The sequence below is a fragment of the Schistocerca serialis genome, chromosome 8, assembly GCF_023864345.2.
Source record: "Schistocerca serialis cubense isolate TAMUIC-IGC-003099 chromosome 8, iqSchSeri2.2, whole genome shotgun sequence".
NCBI classification, from domain to species: Eukaryota; Metazoa; Arthropoda; class Insecta; order Orthoptera; family Acrididae; genus Schistocerca; species Schistocerca serialis.
Window position 1 is genome coordinate 506,817,668 of NC_064645.1, and position 21,257 is coordinate 506,838,924.

Genomic DNA, 21,257 nt, shown 5'->3' on the forward strand with positions numbered 1-21,257 from the left:
CTTTGAACCTTTCAGCAATTGTATCATCTGGATTGGGGGGTCAGTAAAAGGATCCCGCTATTATTTTACTCTGGTTGCCAAGAATGACCTCTACCCATACTAACTCATAGGGTCTCTCTACTTTAATTTTGCTACAAGGTAAACTACTGTTAGCAGCAACAAACACGCCACTGCCAATTGTGTTTAGCCAATCCTTTCGGAACACCGTTAGGTCCTTCGCAAAAATTTCGGCTGAACTTATATCCGGCTTTGGCAAGCTTTCAGTGCGTATAACGATGTATCAGGGCTTTTTACTAGCGCTTGGAGCTGTGGTACCTTCCCAACTCATCTACGATAAATTACAACTGTTATACTGAAGGTTCCTGGATCTACGTCTTCCTGTTTTCGACCTGAACCCTTTGAGACTGAAGCCCTTTTTGTTTCCCTGAGACCCTCTAACCTAAAGAATCGCCCAGTCCACACCACACAGCCCTGCTATCCGTGTAGCCGCTTCCTGTATGCAGTGGGCTCCTGGAACCCGAACCCAACCACCCTTTGGCGCAAGTCGTGGAATCTGCAGCCTACACGGTCGCAGAACCATCTGAGCCTCTGATTCAGACCGTCCACTAGGCTCTGTACCAGAGGCTCGCAGTTAGTCTTGTCGACTATGCTGTAAATAGTGAGCTCTGCGTTCATCTCGCAAGCAAGGCTGGCAGCCTTTACCACTTCTGATAGCCTCCTGAAACCAAAGAGAGAATATCTTCCAATCCAAAACGACACACGTGGTTGGTACCGATGTGAGCCACCACCTACAGTTGGCTGCACACTGTGCTCTTCATAGCATCCGGAAGGACCCGTTCCACGTCTGGAATGACTCCACTCAGTGTGCACACAGAGGGAACATTGGCTTTCTTCCCCTCCTTGGCACCCATGTCCCTAAGGGGCCCTGTACTGTTCCCAACTACCAATAATTCCACCCTTTGTAATTGCCGGGATCTTGCAGGATCAGAGGTTTGCTCTGGAACAGGACAAGCGACTGCATCTGGCTGAAGGACAGTGTCAGCCACAGACGGCACCTGGAACCTGTTTGTCAGACTAACTAGGGACGCCTTACGTTCGACCTCCAGGGAAGTCTTTCGCCGCCTCCCACACCCCGAGGCGACCTCCCACACCCCGAGGCGACCTCCCACTCGACCACGGCTGAGGAGTCAAACTCAGTGCAAGTAGTAACTGGGCTCGCCACCTGTGCGTACCGATGGGCAGACTCAGAAGTGCTGCATTTCTGTTGGATCCCCGTAGCCGGCCCACAAGAGTTACGTCCATCCACTGCAGCTTCAAGTTGTGTAACCGAAGCCATCGTAGCCTGGAGCTGAGAGCGAAGTGTCATCAGCTCGGCTCGCATCCGCACACATCAATTACAATCCCTATCCATACTAAAGACCGTGGAAAACTACATTACACAGACAAACAAAGGGCTATCGACAAGCGCTTAGTAATCCTGCTGTAGGCATTGAGAAAAGCGCAGGAGCTGTGTCTAATAAATTAGTTTAACACACAGAGATTCAAACATTGAACTACGAAGCACTCAGGTCAGAATAAATAATTCGCTCCCGGTTAGGAACTTGTAATATGTGACAAAATCGGTTTACTTTCCGACACAAACGAAAACACGAGAACTGTATCTATTAAATATTAATTTAACACACAGATATTCAAGAAACTAAACTACCAAATCACACAGATGAAATTATACAATTCGTTCCTGGTTAGGAACTCGTAAAATGTCACAAAGTGGGTTACTTCCCTGTTGCTGCTTGTGTCTAGGCCGGCTAACTGTGTTGTTTTCTTTTGTGAAGTGACTACTGATGTAAAGGATTAAGAAGGATGAAGTTTTCCATTCGAAACATAGTAGCTATTGAGAAGAAAGACCATTCACTACTTGTGAATTTGCTTTATCAGAATGACAACAGCAACAGCTCTGCATTGCAGGAATATCGCCAACAGAAACAGATGCGAAGAGACCCCATGTCCGTAACTGGGCTAAAAAATATGATCAAGAAATTTGAAGAAACAGGCGAATCCGTTGGAGAGGGAGGCAGCTCATTGCCATGGCAGTTGGTGATGAAGTAGCTGTAGCTACAGCCGATCTTGTAGCACATGCCTCAAACTCTGCAATCAATGCTCGAACTGTGTCACGGGAATTCTCTTCCCTAGTGAGCAGTCCAAAAGATTTACCAGCTCGTTTTATTCTGGTATCCCGAAAAGATTCAGAAGGTGCACCAAATGATGCTCCAAGATAAACTACATCATCGTGTCTGTGCTTGTCGTTTTTTGGCACCCGTGGAAATGGATGTGAGCGGTGACGGACGAGGCACACATTTCACTCTGCACAGTGTCGTGAATGCACAAAACCGTCGCATATGGGTTTCCTGCACTCAGTGTGTGTGTTGTGGGTTCGCAAGCTGCTTCATTCGCGGCCCGTTTTTCTTCGAGGAGATGAAACTTTGTGGGCCTGTTAGGTGTACAGTGACATCTGCATGTTATAAGAACCTGCTTACGCAACACTTGATTCCAGCTTTGCAAGAACGCAACTGTTCCCACACCACTAATTTCATGCAAGACGGGCCAACAACAAATGTCGCTTGCCGGGGAAAGATATGCTTATAGAAATCTTCAATGATGACCGCCTCAAGTGTAGGCCATTTAGAGATGTGTGGCCTTCCAGATTCCCAAACCTAAATCCATGTGACTTCTTGTTGTGGGGATAACTGAAAGATCGTGTCTATCAGGGATGTATAGCAGACACTTCCTGATCTGGACGATAGTATGCGATGACATACGGCTCTGATTACCGGTTATGCTGCGAGCAACTGTCGATCATGCCGTTGTACAGATGCAGCCTGTTGCTGACTCGGGAGAACACATTGAACATTTGTTGTAACTTGTGACTATATCCTAATAAGCGTGCCATAACCACAGTTATCATGTGTTTGATCGTTCCTCACCTTTTCCTGCACCCACACTACATTCTGACAGATTGTAGCACCATATTTTCACCTGGCGACAAGAAAGCATTTTTTACGAGCTCACCGATTAATGAACACGAGTCGATTCTAGAGTCCGATTTCACCTGTCAGCTTTGGCCAGTGAGTGACGTTCTGTGTGACACCATGAATTTACGATGCGAAGGATGTAACTGGTCTGTTACTTAATATTGTCTGTGACTGTCTCATAACTGGCATGTAATATGCTTTTTATTCTATATATGTCGCGATTTTCGCGAGTGTGAAAGGCAGGAATCTACGAGCAAAGTTTAAATTGCTGCGAGTGAAACTATCAGCAGTCGTATTTATTGTCTAGGTCCTCGCAAATATTAGGCTGTTTTTTGCGAATATGGCACAATTTCCATGAGTTACGTTAGGCTGGAATAAGAGCACAGCATACAGTGCTCCTTGTGAAACAATCTCCAATCATATTTGTAATAGTGTTTTTCACAAATATTTGTTTTTTTTTCGAATTTGATAAGATTTCCAAGCGTGAGGTTAGCCAGGAACCTAGAAGGACAGCTAAATAGGTCAGTTCTAGTTCTCCATTCCATTTTTCGTTTTTTTTGTGATTGTCGTTATGTGTGCTGTTATTTCATTTAGGATTTATCTGCTTGGTATCGGTCTCTGTACTTCGGGTAAAGAGTCTGTTTGTCGACTCCAGTGTTTGTTAGTTATCACGTTTCTGCAGTAGGTCAGAGAGCGATACCATACAGTCAAATCCTTAACGAATTAGCAGCCCACACCTAATGATAATGACAGACAATAACGGAACGTGGAATCGACTTAATACCATGTGTGAAAATTCTCAAAGAACGCACAGTACACACCTATTGAAACAACAGTACTAAGGAAAGCAACTGCGAAAAACAGATATCCTACAAGAAGCCACTGCACACACCAATTGCAAAAACTCTAGAAAAAAAAACTTGGAAATCGACAACGAAAATTGACGTATATGCGTTAATTGTACGAGGTGTGATTGGAAAGTTTTAAGAATGGGCTTGTAATGGTACAATGGTGGTACTTACATGCTACTGTGATGCATCTCCTTCAAAATAGTTCCCTTCTGATTGAACACACCGACTCCAACGATGTTTTCCACTTTTGGAAACATTCCTGAAGTTTTTTCCTGAAGTGTGTTAAGAACGCTCTTCGTATTTGCCTGAATGTCTTCAATCGAGTCAAATCGCTTCCCTTTCAGTAAAAATTTCAATTTAGGAAACAGGCAGAAGTCCGCAGGGGCCAACTCAGGGGAATACGGCAGTTGTGGAAGCACAGGAACTTTGAATTTGGCCAAAAATTCAACTATGGCGAAGGCACGATGAGCCGGAGTATTCTTTCCTCAGTGCAGGCCTTTTCTTCCGACCTTTTTCGCGCATTCGCTCAAGGACACATTTGCAGAATTCTTGGTTAATTGTCTGTCCTCCAGGGGTAAATTTATGATGCACAATACCGCCTAGAATCGAAAAAAATCACCAACATTGTTTCACGTTGACTGACTTTTTTTGTCGATCGTGGTGAACCTGGAATCTTCCATTGCGAATACTGCACTTTACTTTCAGGATCATATCCATATACCCACGATTCGTCACCTATTACCTATTTAACAAATCTGGGTCATTTTTAGTCAGATTAATCAGTTCTTGGCACACTTCAAGTCGGTATTGTCTCTGATCACTGGACAACACTTTTGGAATGAATTTTGTGGACACTTGACGCATGTTCAGATCTTCAGTTAAAATTGACTGAACTGCATAGAAACTTAAATTAAGTTCATCAGCCATCTCCCTAATTGTAAGTGTACGATCAGATCGCACTAGGTCGCGAACTTTCACAACATTTTCATTCGTTTTTTAGGTGGAAGGACGGCCGGACCGTGGTTCATCTTCAAATGATTCGTGCCATTTTTTCACAGAGTTAAAACAAGAAGACTTCACGCTGTGCGTTGTTTTGAAGCGAGAATGGGTGGAGCCTGCGCCATCCTAAATAGCCCAAAACCAGTGATGAACTCAGGGGGTGGCCCGGGGGAAAAGTCTCCCCCCCTCCCCCCCCCCCCGCCCCCGCCCCCCGAGAAGTTCATATCTATAGTTGTGGTGAAACATAAAAATTATCACCTGGTCTGTTAACTTGTACCGTTGTGACAAAATTTAAACTACGCCATCTGCTGTTGCTATCGAAATTTAGAGTCACCTATGGAGAAGTGATGACGCAGTTTTTACAAGCAAAATGAAAGTGTAACACAATAGGTGGCGGCTGGGTCCCTATAGTCTGGTTTCGTTACTTATTGGTTCGGTTTGGAACACTTAGCGTAGATTGTTCTGTTTTTATTATTATTATTATTATTATTATTATTATTATTGCCAACACCAACAAATTAGCAGTTGCTGTATAATAAGTGCGCGGTAAAGCTAAGCGTTGCAAGGTGTGTTGGCAACGCCGACTGTGGAACAAGTCAGCCTTTCCTCTCTCATATCTTCCCTCACCGCACCTCCAATCGGCCTAACGTGTAAGCTAATCCCTTAGCTACGCAGCCCACCCTCGCTGCGAACTTTATTCTTATGCGCCACCCGTATCTACACTTTATTTGCCCTTAGAATAAACCTGATGTCGCGAAACACGTCCCCGGGTATTGCTACGGAATTGGAAGTAGCATCTGACATTATAAAAGATTGTTTTAATTTTTTATTGCATTACTGGGAATATTTCCAAGATTTAATAGCCATATACATTTTTCCTAATCCATGAGTCCAAAGCTCAAACTAAATATTTGTGTACACCTGACAATGATTTTCGCAGTGTCAATGGGGATACACGATTTTTGCCTAAAGAAGCGGCACATTCCACCATGAGTGGGACGTTTGGCAACGCTGCTGTACGAGTATAATCTAAGCTTTCATTGTTGTGTAAAAACTCAATGCATTGTGGAAACTGTTGTAAGGTTGTAACAGTTAGTCGACAGGTTACTATGGAAGTGTGATGTGATTATGTAGTGTACTGCGTGCAGTCTTCGTCAGTTTATAACATGAAAAGAAGTGTTAGTGGCGAAATACGATGTCGAAACAACAGACTTTAATTTCTTTCTTTTCTAGTAAAAGACAGTGTATTGCAAAAGACAAACACGAGTGTGAGTCTACTGAAAGAAGTGCTAGTGATAGTGACTTTGAATTGCGTAGGTCTACCAAGTTTTCAGTTTCCCGTCCATAGTTTTCAAACGATAAATGTGCTATTTCTGGCCCATCCGTAAATTGCAATTCTAAACAAAGTATTGAACGCGAGATTAAGTATCAGCAAAAATGGGAGTGTAAGTACAATTGGTTGTACTTTGATCACGAGCTGGGTGGGACTTTCTGCAAATTGTGTGAAATGCATTTAAAAAACGATATCGAAGCTCTACAGAAAACAGGAAGAGTGTTCATTTCTGTACCTTTCACTAAATTTAGAAAAGCTACCGGAAGCACGGGCAAACTAGAGAAGCACGCCAACTCAGAAAAACATGCAAGAGCCGTTGCACTTGAAAATTGTAGATTACAGGGATTAAACGCTCCAATTCATACACAGATATTTAAAAAAAATGAAAATGAAAAAGCTTTAAACCGCCAAGCATTGTCATTGTTAATTCGAAGTCTGTATTTCCTTAAAAAGGAAGAAATACCCCACACAACGAAATATGAACCTCTAATTCGTAAGGTAGTACTGAAAACCGACATTAATCTTGAAAAGTGGTTAAAATTTCAGAGCGAAAGGTCCGCATATCTTAGTAAGCATACTGCGTCAGCATTGTTGACTTGTTTGGGAGAGTCTAGACTTTCAGGATGAAACACTTCTCCATGACAAATATTTTTCATTAATTGCAGACGAATCTACAAATGTTTCCAACCAAAGTGAACTTCTTTAGTAGTTCGATATGTTGCACCGTCTCCATCATTTGAAGTGAAGTGAAGGGAAGGTTTTTATGTCTCGTTGAGTTGAAAAGCACTTCAGCTGAATCCATATTTACAGCAATTGATACCGAACTAAAGAAAAGAAAACTTTCTTACGACAGATTATTATCTTGTTCATTCGACGGTACTGCTAATTTTAGTGGTTCTATCTCAGGATTCCGCGCTCAGTTCATAAATCGCACATTACATGTTGTTAAAAACATTTACAAGCTTTTTCACGGTTCTTCCAAATGAGAAAATGTTTTGCATGAAATTCGGTGTGCTTTAGACCAACTTATTTTAAAAATACCCGAAGCTGTTGACATCCCATGGTTAAGTACCTATCGAACAGTTCATGCTATTTTCCTAACCTACAAGTCCATTTAATGGCATGGGAATATATACACAAGGACGGCGCGGATTTAAAAAGTTTAGCTGGAGGAATCTTGTTAGAAATGATGAAATCAAATTTCATTGTAGGTTTAGTAATTTTAGACGATACGTTAAATGCAGTCTCAAACGTATGTAAAGTTTTGCAGAGACAATCACTTAAAATTTCGCAAGTCTCTCTTATTGTTTCTGGAACTCTGGAACATTCAAGACACGTCGACTGTTTTTGTGACTGCGATGGACATAGTGCAGAAAATGAAACTCTTAATAAAATTTAAAAAACTGCACGAGGACGCATCAGAAGTTAAAGGTGTGCTATTCACGAACGTAGAGGAGCAGATTCAAGCTATGAAAAGCGCAAGGAAATTTGTTAAAAGTATGATTAATGAGAAGGCAATAAAAGTGATAGAACTAAGTGCATATTTTGGAAGTTTTAAAAAATTTCTAGAGTTTAGTGATAATGATTGTAAAGAACTGAGCTTGATTTTGGGACTTACAAACATCGACGCTGTAATTGCACACTTGCATTCTTTTAGGTACGTTGTTAGTAATAAATTAGATGATACGTCTTCTGATGTTGCTTCTTTCATTCTGAGAGCCGACATCGACTACGAAGCACTACGGACACTCATTGAATGTGTACTGTGCATTCCCGTTTCGACTTGCAGTGTGGAAAGGTCATTTAGTATAATGAACAGGGTGATGACAAAATTAAGGAATAGGATGGGTCAGGAAACGTTCCAAGCTTGTGTGAACATTTCAACGGAAGGGGACGACGAGCCAACAGAAAGTTTTATTGATGACGTCATCAAGAGATATGCTGTAAAAAACCCTCGACGTATTAATTTGATGCAAATGTTTTTTTGCATGCAATAAAATTATTGTATTATTTAATATAATTAACTTACACTTAGCCAAACAGCTTAGTACTTAACCTACATATTATTTACTTATATATTAGCTATTCATGAAAAATTTTAAATATTAATAGCGCTGCTACGTCTTTGGCCGGTATTACACTATCAAATTTCTTTGTCCAATATCTTTGTCCAAAATGTTTGTCAAAGATATTTGATAGTGTAATAGGGATCTTTGACAAATGTCGTCCAATATTTGATCAAATCTAGGCCGAGGCCGTATATTTGATCAAAGAAATCGCTTGTCTTCTGTTCACTGCAATGCGATATGTTACCACGCGGAGCGCTAGCATCGCTGCAGCGTTCTGTCGTCTGTAGTGTTTTTATAACCATTGCCGGTAAATACAATTGGTGTGTGCCGACAACTACAGAATTAATAGAGATGTCTGAAGCTTATGAGGCGCTTTACAACGTGAGGCACCCTGAATAAAAAATTGATTAAGAAGATTGGAGACCTGACCTGACCTAACCTAACCTAACCTAACATAACATAACCCTCTCCTGTAGCAAGGAATCGGAGTGTTATAGTGAGCCTGTCTTCTGAAGATGTAGCAGTTCTTAAGTGAAAATTGTGCTTTGTGATATGAGGATACACTTCATTGAGCACATACAGAAATGTATGCTCATCCATTCTTAAGTGATTGATGTACGACTTGACGTCTTCCACTGTAAGCTCACGTAACAAGTTTTGTGGAATGCTTTTATCGTGTCGTCGTAAAACCCATGGCTTCACCCAGATTAGATTAGTTTTTCGTTCCATAGATCCGTGCTGAGGAGATCCTCGTGAATGTGGAACATGTCGATTTTTTTAAAGCTGAAATAAAAATACTAATAGTATGAATAAATACATCATTTGTTTCTATTAAAAATTTCGCCAATGGAGTAGAAGGAGTTGGCCAGTAGTAAGTCTTTCAGGCTCCTTTTAAACTGATCTTTATTTCTAACTAAATTTTTTATGTTTCCTGGCAAATTATTGAAGATGAGTGTTCCTGAGTAGTGGACCCCTCTTTGAACTAAAGTAAGTGTTTTTAAGTCCTTGTGCAGATCATTTTTGTTCCTGGTATTGTATGTATGAACTGAGTTGTTTGTTGGAAAAAGAGATATATTATTTACGACAAATTTTATTAAGAAGTAAATATACTGAGAGGCAGCAGTTAACCTGCGAGCCCGAAGTATAGTGAGACTGTCATTTGGGCCTACGAGAGTTATAGTTTTTTTTTGTTTGTTTCTCATGCCTAGATAACTGTACAAACATATCGTTGCATGTATTGTAATAATCATTACATATAATGATCCACATGCAACAATATCTCTACGGAAGTATCTAGGCATGAAATACAAAACAAAAAAAGCTAACCTGCAAATCTCGTACGTCCAAACGACTGTCTCACTGTACTTCTGGCCCGCCAACAGTTTCATTTTCTTTCTTATTTTCCCCCAGTACCAATGCAAGAATCTGAAGTACCCAGTTCTTTGAAGAGGTTTCTGCAGGAGGTCCGTGAATTTACTCCACAAATAATACGTATTACACGCTTTTGGACCTTGAAAACTTTTGTTTGACTTCAAGATTTACCCCAAAATATTATCCCATATGACATTATGGAATGAAAGTATGCAAGCTTTTTCATTTTTATGTTGCCTATGTCTGCCAACACTCGAATTGCAAATACAGATTTGTTAAGGCGTTTCTGCAGTTCTGTGGTGTGCTCCTCCCAACTGAATTTATTATCAAGTTGTAATCCCAGGACTTTTAAGACTGTCAACCTCGTATGTATGGTTCCATTTTCTCCCCCCACTTCTTTTCCGCATGTGCACACAATGCAATTGGAGTACGTAGAACTGCTGCGGTTAATAACAAGTTGTTGTCAGCCATCTTGAACTTTGACGAAAAATTTGATGACAGTGTAATACCCCTTGTAGCGCTACGTCAAAGATCTTTGTCAAATATATTGGACGGAATATTGGATCACATCTTTGATCAAATCTTTGACAAAGAAATTTGACAGTGTAATACCGGCCTTTAGAACGCTATCACTTAAATTTTAAGCGTATAACTTTGTCATCCCCCCCCCCCCCCTTCCCCCGTCAAGCTATATTTCCACCCCGGGGGAAAGTGGCTGTATTCATCACTGCCCAAAACATTAGCAGAAGACTGTGTACGATTGCTTCATGATCATTATTTCTATCCTGTACACGCACCAAAGTATTAAATTCTAAAAAATTACCGTTCTAACATGAATAACGTAGTGTCAAGAAGCCAATTTTCGAAAGTTTTCTGTTCAGAAGTGCGAAGTTGCTCTTTTAATACGGCACATTTTACCTCGTTTATGTTACTTGTATTTTGTTGATATATTTCGAATAAATTAATGAAAATCATGCTTTCATAATACGTTTAATTCCTTTTTTACTATATTTCTATTGATATAAAATGAAGCTGGATCTCGGAAACCAATGCTTGTGTCCTTGCTGGCCCTTCGTTTTGTTCCTACATTTTCAGCTTTCATCTCGAATGCACAACATTTTTAATGTTCGCATGTGCAAAAGATTTACTCTGTGTTCTTTGCTAGCCCATAAATGTTTGCAATACGGAAATATGCAAGGCATCCTATCGTGTCCTGATTATGTCAACAAAGGGAACGATTGAAATGTCAAAGAAACAGAACTGCATAGAGGCATACCTCCACGCAGAATAGAGTTCGTGTTTTATTATATTGTCAGTAGTTTACACATCTCCTCACTATAAAATCTTTCGTATAATGTGTCATTTAGTGTGTGACCAACAGTAGTAATTTACAGGAAAAAAAGATATAATTTTTTAACATCTACTAGCATTGTACAATACTACAAATGTGAGTAAGGGACTCAAACGCTTAGACACCGTAGAATGGATATTTTGTGTTAACATGTACGTAAATCAATTTTTAGTAATGATAGGCAGCCAGACTATCCATAGGATCTCCTGGCAATGACATATCAACTAAATAGCAGAAACAGTTCTTTTCAGAGCTCATTAACAAGAAACATTGGACCAACCATCAGACTCCTTCAACTGAATATCGAAAGCATTAGCAGGGCAAAGTGTGACTACCTGTCAAAATTTTTTCTGGACAACAATATCGATGTCGTCGCCATTCAAGAAACTCGTGTTTCCAGCGAAGAAATATTCCGAAGCCGAGGTCGAATTCCTGGATATTCTGCACTTGGTGTAACTTACCACGAGGTGTATGGAATTGCTACGTATGTCCGTAACAACATAAACAAAGCTTCGCTGATTTCTGTAAGTGTGGAGGCAGATATACATACAGTTGCCATACAATTGCACGGCATTACTATTACAAATGTTTACAAACCACCCAAAACAACATGGCCCGATTTTGTCCTACACACAGCAGAACATCCTGCAATTTACATAGGAGACTTCAATAGTCACCATGAACTTTGGAAGTACTCTCAAAATGATGAAAATGGGAGCATGCTTGCAGATTGGATCGAAGAGAATAATCTTCATCTAGTGTTTGATGCCAAAGATCAAGGCACTTTCAGGTCAGTTGCTTGGGACAAGGATTTAAATCCTGACTTATGCTTTGTTAGCTGCAACGAAACTGGCTTTCCCATCAACACCACAAGGAAAGTGATAGATGCCTTTCCTCACAGCCAACACAGACCTGTAATAATACAAATTGGCTGCACTGTTCCTGTCATACGATCAACTCCGCATGCTCGATGGAATTTCCAGAAAGCCGACTGGATGAAGTTTTCAACGGAACTGGATAAGACCATTCGATGGATACCTCCATCACATAATAACTATCAACGCTTCATTGGTGCAGTAACAGCAACAGCTAAAAAGTGTATGCCAAGAGGATACCGAAAAGAATATGTTCCAGGATGGAATGAGGAAAGTGAAACACTGTACCAATACTTCCAGCAAAGTGGTGACCCAGAGATAGCTACGGACCTATTGTCCAGCTTGGACATGTCTCGGAGGCAGAAATGGGCAGAAACAGTCAAAACTATGGACTTTACCTACTCGAGCAGGAAAGCATGGAGTCTTCTGAGAAAACTGGGAGGAAGTGCACCAGCATGCAGAAAAAATTCCGAAGTAACACCAGACCAAATTGCTTCCCATATCATTACCACCTCAAGAGTACCTCCTGACAAGAAACATACAAGGCATATCAGACGACAGCTTCGTGACCTTAAAAAGAAGGCATCTCCCTCATCTGAGTATACCCATCCCTTCACAGTTTCAGACATTGACTCTGGACTGAAGGACCTCAAACCTCTTAAGGCACCTGGATTCGATGGTATCCACCCAGAATTCCTGATCCATATGGGAGGAAAAGCTAAGAAATGGCTGGCAGAATTCTTTACTGACATCCTGCTGACTGGTCAACTTCCATCTGAGTTTAAAAAGGTGAAGATAATATCTGTTCTGAAACCTGGCAAACCCAGCAACAGGGTAGAAAACTATCGCCCCATTTCCGTACTCAGCTGCTGCTACAAGCTTTTTGAAAGGCTAATATATAACAGAATAAGTAGCGCTATCTTAGAGAACGTTCCAGTTGATCGGGCAGGCTTCAGACCAGGGCGTAGCTGCTGCGACCAAGTATTGTCTCTCACATCCTTCATAGAGTCAGGATACCAAATGAAGCAGAAAACATCTGTGGCATTTGTTGATCTAACTGCCGCCTTCGACACTGTGTGGAGGGAAGGCCTTATCTACAAATTTCTCCGCATCATACCCTGCAGAACAATGGCTCGACTGATTAACAGCATGCTAAGTGATCGGAAGTTCCAGGTAATCACTGGAAACAACATAAGTAAGGAGAGGAAGCTGAACAACGGATTGCCTCAAGGATCAGTTCTCTCACCCTTACTGTTCAACCTATATCTATCTGATCTACCTGACACTTCGTCCAGAAAATACTGCTATGCCGATGACCTGGCTCTAGCCGTCAATCACCAGGAAATGAAGACAACAGAAGAGATTTTAGCCAATTACCTGACTGCATTAGACAATTACTTCAAAATCTGGAGACTCCAACCCAGTGTGAGTAAAACAGAAGTGTGTTGCTTCCATCTAAATAACCAGTTGGCGAACGTAAAACTGGAGGTAAGTTTCAGAGGCAAAATTCTTCATCACAACTGGAACCCAAAATATCTTGGTGTCATCCTGGATCGTACACTATGCTTCAAACAACACCTTCTTAACTTAGCTCAAAAGCTGAGGACTCGAAACAACATCCTCCATAAGCTATGCGGAACTACCTGGGGATCTTCAGCAACCACCCTGCGAACTTCAGCTCTGGGCTTGGTATACTCAAGTACTGAGTATTGTGCACCTGTTTGAATGAATAGTCATCATACAAGGCTTGTTGATACCCAGCTGAATACGACAATGCGCATAATATCTGGCACAATCAGATCTACTCCACTTTATTGGCTTCCACTGTTAACCGGTATAATGCCTCCTGATCTACGCAGATGTACTGCCCTTATGAGAGAATTCCACAAGATCTCCAGGAATTCTAACCTACCCGTGCATAGCGACCTGCCACTTTTAAATCGCAAGAGACTGAAATCATGTCATCCAACTCTGTGCGATGCTGCTGACATAGTTGCCAAGAATTTCAAACCTCTTGAAGAATGGAGAGGTCGGTGGGAAGCAGTGACAGATGTGCACCTGCATAACATCTTCTCAGGTGCTAAACTTCCAAGTGGATTCGACTTACCACGCAAGACGTGGTCTACTCTCAACAGAATCCGTACCAGCCATGGGCGATGCAGGGATGCTCTCTTTAAGTGGAAGTGGAAGAAGCTTGTGACTGCGGGGCTCCATACCAGACTGTTCACCACATTGTCAGTGAATGCAGGATTCGAGCCTATCACGGCGCCAAAGAGGACTTCCTGCTAGCAACTCCAGATGCAGGATTGAAGGACTGGATATTCAGTTGTAAAGACAAACTTAAGTTTCTTGTGTGTCAATATGTACATATGTATATGTAATTTCATGATATGTCTGTATTAGCCATACGCTAAATAAAAAGTAATGATAGTGTTGACCTGTGTTACATATAGGCCTTCTTTTCCAACAGTAGCGTGTTTGCTTCTTTTCCAGGCTTAGTTCTCGTCAGTAAATGTGTCAGTTTCATGCATGCTAATCATTTATTTTTTACATATGCCCCCAAGCTGATCATTTATTAGCTTTTTGTTTTTTAATTACAGACAGACACCATTTACAAGTTACCATAATAGGTAGCCTTCTGCCGAAAAGGAGGAGTTGTCAAAGAGAAACGTTTTCATTTTAGTTTCAAATTTTGCCTTGCTGCCTGTCAGGCATTTTATATCACTGGGTAACTAATCAAAATTTTTGGTTGGAGCATTGTGAAGTGTGCTACAGACAACCTTAATGTGACGTAATGAATGTCATTTTTTTCTTCTGGAATTGTATGTAGTTAGGTACTTCTCTGTTCCTGTTGAAGTGCGGTGGATTATTTACAACAAACTTCTTGAGGGAATAACTATACTATGAGGCGGATAGATTGTACTCACACGCCGAGCAACAGACAGACATTGCAAAAAGTGCGTTCACATGTCTTCGGCCAAAGCCTTCTTGAGAAAGAAAGCAAACAAAGCGCGCGCGCGCGCGCGCGCGCGCGCGCGCCCGCACACACACACACACACACACACACACACACACACACACTCATTCGTACAACCATACAGACATAACACACACACACATGACCGCTTTTTCCCTTACTGTTATAGCCAGGATATTTTTTTGAAGAGGAATGACGAATGACCATGAATAATTGTCGGCGGCAGGAATTTAGGGCATGAGATGCTGCACCAACAATCAACGCAGTCATGTAGCCGTGTGTTGTGCGGGGACGAGACCGTTCGTGCAGTGTGGCTCGGATGTCGGAGCGTTTGCGGTTTGGAAGGCAATCAAGAACATAGGAAAGAATAAAATTAAACAGCCCAACTATAATTCATGAATACAAAAGAAAATATTGCTTGACCGGCTGCACCTTACGAATGAAATGTGATTCCTTTAAACTGCCCGCATCTCGTGGTCGTGCGGTAGCGTTCTCGCTTCCCACGCCCGGGTTCCCGGGTTCGATTCCCGGCGGGGTCAGGGATTTTCTCTGCCTCGTGATGGCTGGGTGTTGTGTGATGTCCTTAGGTTAGTTAGGTTTAAGTAGTTCTAAGTTCTAGGGGACTGATGACCATAGATGTTAAGTCCCATAGTGCTCAGAGCCATTTGAACCATTTTTGATTCCTTTAAACTGTAGATTACGATCACATTGCTTTGTATACCCTAAACGACGCAAACACATTTTTGATGAAACGACCAAGTCTCCACACAATCAATGCTCCAGACCACCAAAGTCTGTAGTTATGCCCAACGGCCGAAAGTAGGTACGGGCACGTCACTGTGACGTCATGGGGAAGTATCACCGCGGTGAACCATAGTAAGATTTCAGAGTGAGAAGATGTGTAGATTACAGTGAAACTAATGCACTGACAGTTTAATAAAATAAGAGCTATTCTGCATGGAGCTATACCTCTATGCAGTTCTGTTTGCCGCGCGGTTTGAGGCGCCATGTCACGGACTACGTGGCATCTCCCGCCGGAGGTCCGTTCCTCCCTCGGGCATGGGTGTGTGTGTGTTGTTCTTAGCAAAAGTTAGTTTAAGTAGTGTGTAAATCTAGGGACCAATAACCTTAGCAGTTTGGTCCCTTAGGAATTCACACACACAGCTCCGTTTCTTTGACATTCCATAATCTTTCACTTTGTTGCCATGCACAAGATACGATAGAACACCTTGCTTCTTTCCAAATTCTCCACGTTCATGGGCTAACAAAGAAGATATAGGTAAGTTTCTTTTGCAAAGGTGGTCCTTAAAAATGTTGTGCATACGAGCTGAAAGATTAAAATGTAACGAACAAGAAGCAGTATCTTGTAACCAAACAAGCATTGGTTTCGGAGTTCCAGCTTAATTTCCTATGTATACAAATGGTGTAAAAGTGGAAGTAAGTGGATTACGAAAGCATTCCTTTCAAACCACGCCGTACTCTTCTTGGTTATTCGAAATGTATCAACAAAAATCAAAGTTACGTGAACGAGACCAAATGTGCCGTATTACAGGAGCAAATACGCATTCAAGAACAGAAAAATGTTCGAAGTTGTCTTTCTGACACTACATCATTCATGTAAGCACCATAATTTTCAGTATTTGAAACGCCTGTTGCGCGGACACGACAGAAATAATGAACAAGACGCAATCGTAAACAGTTGTCTGCTAATGTTTAGGGCAATGTGAGATTGCGGCAGGCCCCGCCAACTCTGGCTTCAGAACAACATAAAGCCTAAGTCTATAGCTCCATTTCCCCCTTTTTTTTTAACTACAAGTTGTTTTTTTTTCATGATCTCGAGTCTTCGGCTTAGGCATGCTGTCATTGGTCAAAGCTGACGGGTGAAATCGTACACTAGAATTTATTCAATGAACACACCTACGATGTTTCAGCGTCCCACGTTGTACTCGTATACCGCCCACACTACAGGAATCGGAATACCGTCAGTTTCATTTTAACCATCCGGTCTTTATGTGGCTTAGTTTGTAAAAAGTAATTCTTGCATTGCAGAATCGGTACTCATCATATATGCAATAGCCATCGCCAAATTATAAGGGGGAATATTACCGCACTGTTACTGCGTACAATTCTTTTGATCTAGCAATGCATAGTACGTTTTACGTGTATGTTCTTCAGTTTCTTCACACAGCACTGAACACTAAGAGGCAATCCAGTACCTGGAACAGAAGGGAGAAAACTTACTATTCTGTCTACCATTATATGGTACAATTTTTGGTAGTAATAATTTGTCATGTTGTGGTATTTTAGATCACATGTGCATTCATGTAATACATTATATATTATGAAACAATCTTTTTCATATTTGTGTTAAAGCTTCCGCTGAAGGAGAAGTGAAGCCCGAAAGAGTTCCACCCCGCAATCCGATTTGAGGCAGACATCAGCCAACTTGAGGGAGCGAATGAATGTAAGTACGGACACTATAAAAGCATGTTATTTCAGAATAGATTTTTGTTAGCCACTTGCGCCTTGGAATACATGCAGTGGAGTCCAGAAACAGTTTCACATTTATTTAAAAATAATTTGCCTTAAAGCATTGGCAGACCATGTATAATGTTTTCAACAGTTACGTCCAGTCAGTTTTGTCATCGTGCGTTTACTACAGGCGCACTTCGACTGTACAAATCCCTCCTTTCCCAGCATTAGTTGTTCGAGTTTTTAGATGTTTTAAAATATACTGTAGAATTTTTGCCGTTCTATACTGTACTTGCTCTGTATGTAGTCAAGGAACGTACATGTTAACTTTCTCCCTAAAGTGAGGTCAGTAGGTTATCAGTGCCGGTAGGGACCGTGATCCGGTTATAACTATTTCTTATCTCAAACTGAGAACTTCTGTTACACACTTGTGTCCTTTACATTCAAGGTAACCCCCTCCCCCTCCCCCCCCCCCCACACACACACACAAATACACTTCCCTCTCACCAGGAAACCACCAGGAATTGGTCAAGGTCACATAGGGGAACCCCAACACCCTCCCCTCCCCTCGTCCCCCTCCCCACTCCCATGGACTAATGAGATTGAAGCGTCCTCTCCCCATCTTCATCTCGTATAACCGGAGCATTTGACTAGGTGCGGTTCCCTCTGGAGCTGGCCAGTATAGTGAGGGTCAGGTTGTGTCAGTTCGTTAATAACAAATTACATTGAAACATATCACTCGAGTTATGTTTGCTAGTAACAACTTAATATTTGGTATAATATAATACCAGTGGAGACTATCCAGGCATGTAAGTACTCTCATTCGTCTCCAGTTTTACGTATTTTTCGACCATGTACCTATTTTTTCCGTATTTTCCAGAATTTTTCGTATGTTATCCAATAGTTCCATCCCACTGTTCCCAACGTCGTCGCGTTGATGTGATGGTGCTTTCAACCAATCACAATGCAGTATGTGCCGAAATTATTCATCGTTGCTATTGAAGCATCCCCTTCCGATCTTCATCTTTTATAACTGGGATACTTGAGTTGGTGGGTCTCACTATGAAGCTGGCCAGTGGAAGAAGAAGATCAGGATGTGTTTATGCATTAATAACAACTTACGTTAAGCCATGTGACTCGATATCTGTTTGTGAATAAAAATTTAATGTCAAGTGATTTTCATCATTTGAGGCATCGGTAAAGCCCAAACCCAGGCGGATATGTAAGTCCTCTCATTATTCCACAATTTTATGCATTTTCTCCCTTTTTTGTATTTTTTCGTATTTTCGACAATTTTATGTTTATTATCGAATTACTTGAGTTCCGATACGATATTGCAGTGCCTGTGTTATTCCGAATTACGATGCTGAAATTCATTATATGTATTTTCAGTTGCGAATGTGGACAACCATCAGCTGTAGAATGGAATGACGACAGCGAAAATTTGTGCCGGACCGGGGCGCGAACCCGAATTTCACGCTTATCGCGAGCAGTCCCCTTACCATTTGGCTATCCGTGCACGATTCACGACCAGACCCAAATTTCCGTGAGCCGTCGACCATGTGCCTACAACCTGTGCTCGTTCATTCATTATGTGCACTCCCGTACAGGAGAGGCGTTTTACTTGAAAGTCTCGGGACAGGTTGTAGGCGCATGGTTGACGGCATACAGAGGTTTGGGTCTGGCCGTGAGTTGCGCATGGATAGCCAAATTGTAAGGGGACCGTTCACGATAAGCGGGAAAAGCGAGTTCGAGTCCCGATCCTGCACAAATTTTCATTGTCGTCATTCCATTCTACAGCTGATGGTTGTCTATATTCGCAATTGCGGACATATTTAATGTACTTGAGTTCCGTCCCACTGCTAGCGACGTTATGTCAACATCGCGTCGCCGGCATGAGGCTATCAGCCAGTTAGCATGTACCCCAGTTACTTATCGGTACTAAGCTATCAGGTCATTACTAGTGTGTGTGACATCATTGTGTATGAGTTAGAAGCACTGCAGTTCTAACGAGTTCGAACCACAGGTACAGCATTAATAGCAAATACCATCACTGCTAAGTCACCACTATATTACTAGACTCTGTGACGTCATAAGGGGGGGGATGCCTTAGGGGGTTAGTAGAATTATATATATGTTACTAGCTTGGACCGTGGCGTTACGCATGGTTAAACAGCTATTTATAAATAGATGTTAATGCCGAAACTCACTATTGACGCGTATGCACAATCAGAAAAGCCATCCCTTGTTATATCTTTAAAAGTACACTATAGGTAAAGCTTATTTACAAAATCATCTACATACGGGTACAGATATACGAGGGGAATTCAAAACGTAGAGGCACATTTGTGAAAAGTTGTACTTATTCTGATGATAGAAAACTGAAACATATTAATAGTGTTAATAATAAGACTTACTAAAAACTTTCAGTGTTTTATTTCACGATAATTCATGTCTCTTGGTAACTTATTAACACACGGAACGCAAAAACATAACAACCATTCCGTTAATTATGTAGAAAATAATTACGAAAAAATGTATGTGAAAGTCTGTTGTCTTGCCGCTTGAGCGCTAGTGTCGCTCCATCTGTCAGAAGGTAACAACTTTCGCACCAGAGGGTATCTGTTGTATGTATTAGACTATGTTTTTAGTATGTTAGCCCGCCCGGCTAGCCGCTCGCTCGCTCTAACGCGCTGCTTCCCGAGGAGAAGGCGTGCCGGTCCCCGGCACGAATCCGCCCGGCGGATTAATGTCGAGGTCCGGTGTGCCGGCCAGCCTGTGGATGGTTTTTAAGGCGGTTTTCCACCTGCCTCGGGAAATGCAGGCTGGTTCCCCATATTCCGCCTCAGTTACACTATGTCGGTATGAGATGTTCCCGGGGGGCTCCGCTGGGGGTTCGAACCGCACCATAACCCTGTGTTCGGTGTGGGGCTGCGGTGGGGCAGGTGGACTGCTGTGGCCTGTTGTGGAGTTGTGATCCACTGTGGGCTACGGTGGGACGAAGCCTCTCCGTCGTTTCTAGGTCCCCAGATCAATACACACACACACACACACACACACACACACACACACACACACACACACAGTATGTATATTAACTACAAAAAAATATGAATATGGCCGTTGCTTTTAATATAATTTCGACAGATCCGTAGAATTCCAAAGAAAGACGTGGACAGCAAGCACACTATAGTATTGAAAAAAAAAGTTATTGCTATGAAAAACTTACCTGTGCTTTAATAATGAGGACATTGAGTTTACGTGTATGATTCAATAATGGAAAGCCAACGCATTACTACTAACCTGCCACAAAACGATATTTATACAAAGGAACCTGCCATATTATTAGTTGGTGGTAATGTTACAAGATTCGTAAATACAATCCTCTGGAGCACACTGGTTGTGGGCGAGATCTGCTAGGTCTCCCAGGTAGAATAAAAACACATGTAACTCTCACAATATTAGTGTACGATCTCACTATAAGACTTTTAAATAGGTACCGAGTATTAAGTACACATCTCCGCCACCCATACGAGACTGTGCAGTGGCTACAACGCACCAGAAATAAATTAATCCAACAAAGTCAGCTACTCACAGAGGTCACAACATTTCTCTCAGTGTACGATGAAATGCGACCTTAGAGAGCTGCAGAGATCAAACACCGTCTGTTGATAAGTCTTTTCTCCAAAGACTCAATTATAATTAACCTACAACCAAAGGGAATCAGAGTGTGAACAACACACGCAGTGACTGATGGAAAAACTGGCTGCACACATCTAATAAGTGCAGAAACATAACCGTTTCTTCTCAATTTTCGGGACCGCCGCAAGGCTTCAGGTAGCTCAGAGATGTATCGCAGTGGCGCTCATCACGTGAGTGAAACGCCTAGTCTTTGGAAACAACCTTCATAAACTTAAAGTTTGGACA

General features: G+C 41.8%; 1 long non-coding RNA gene across 1 annotated transcript in view; it reads left to right on the forward strand.

The window, feature by feature from the left end:
- The window catches only part of LOC126416248 (uncharacterized), a 260,962-nt gene that overhangs the window by 70,163 nt on the left and 169,542 nt on the right, over window positions 1-21,257 (forward strand). Inside the window, exon 2 of the long non-coding RNA XR_007575421.1 lies at window positions 17,232-17,322. This is a non-coding gene — a long non-coding RNA (uncharacterized LOC126416248). The remainder of the gene's footprint in view (window positions 1-17,231; window positions 17,323-21,257) is intronic.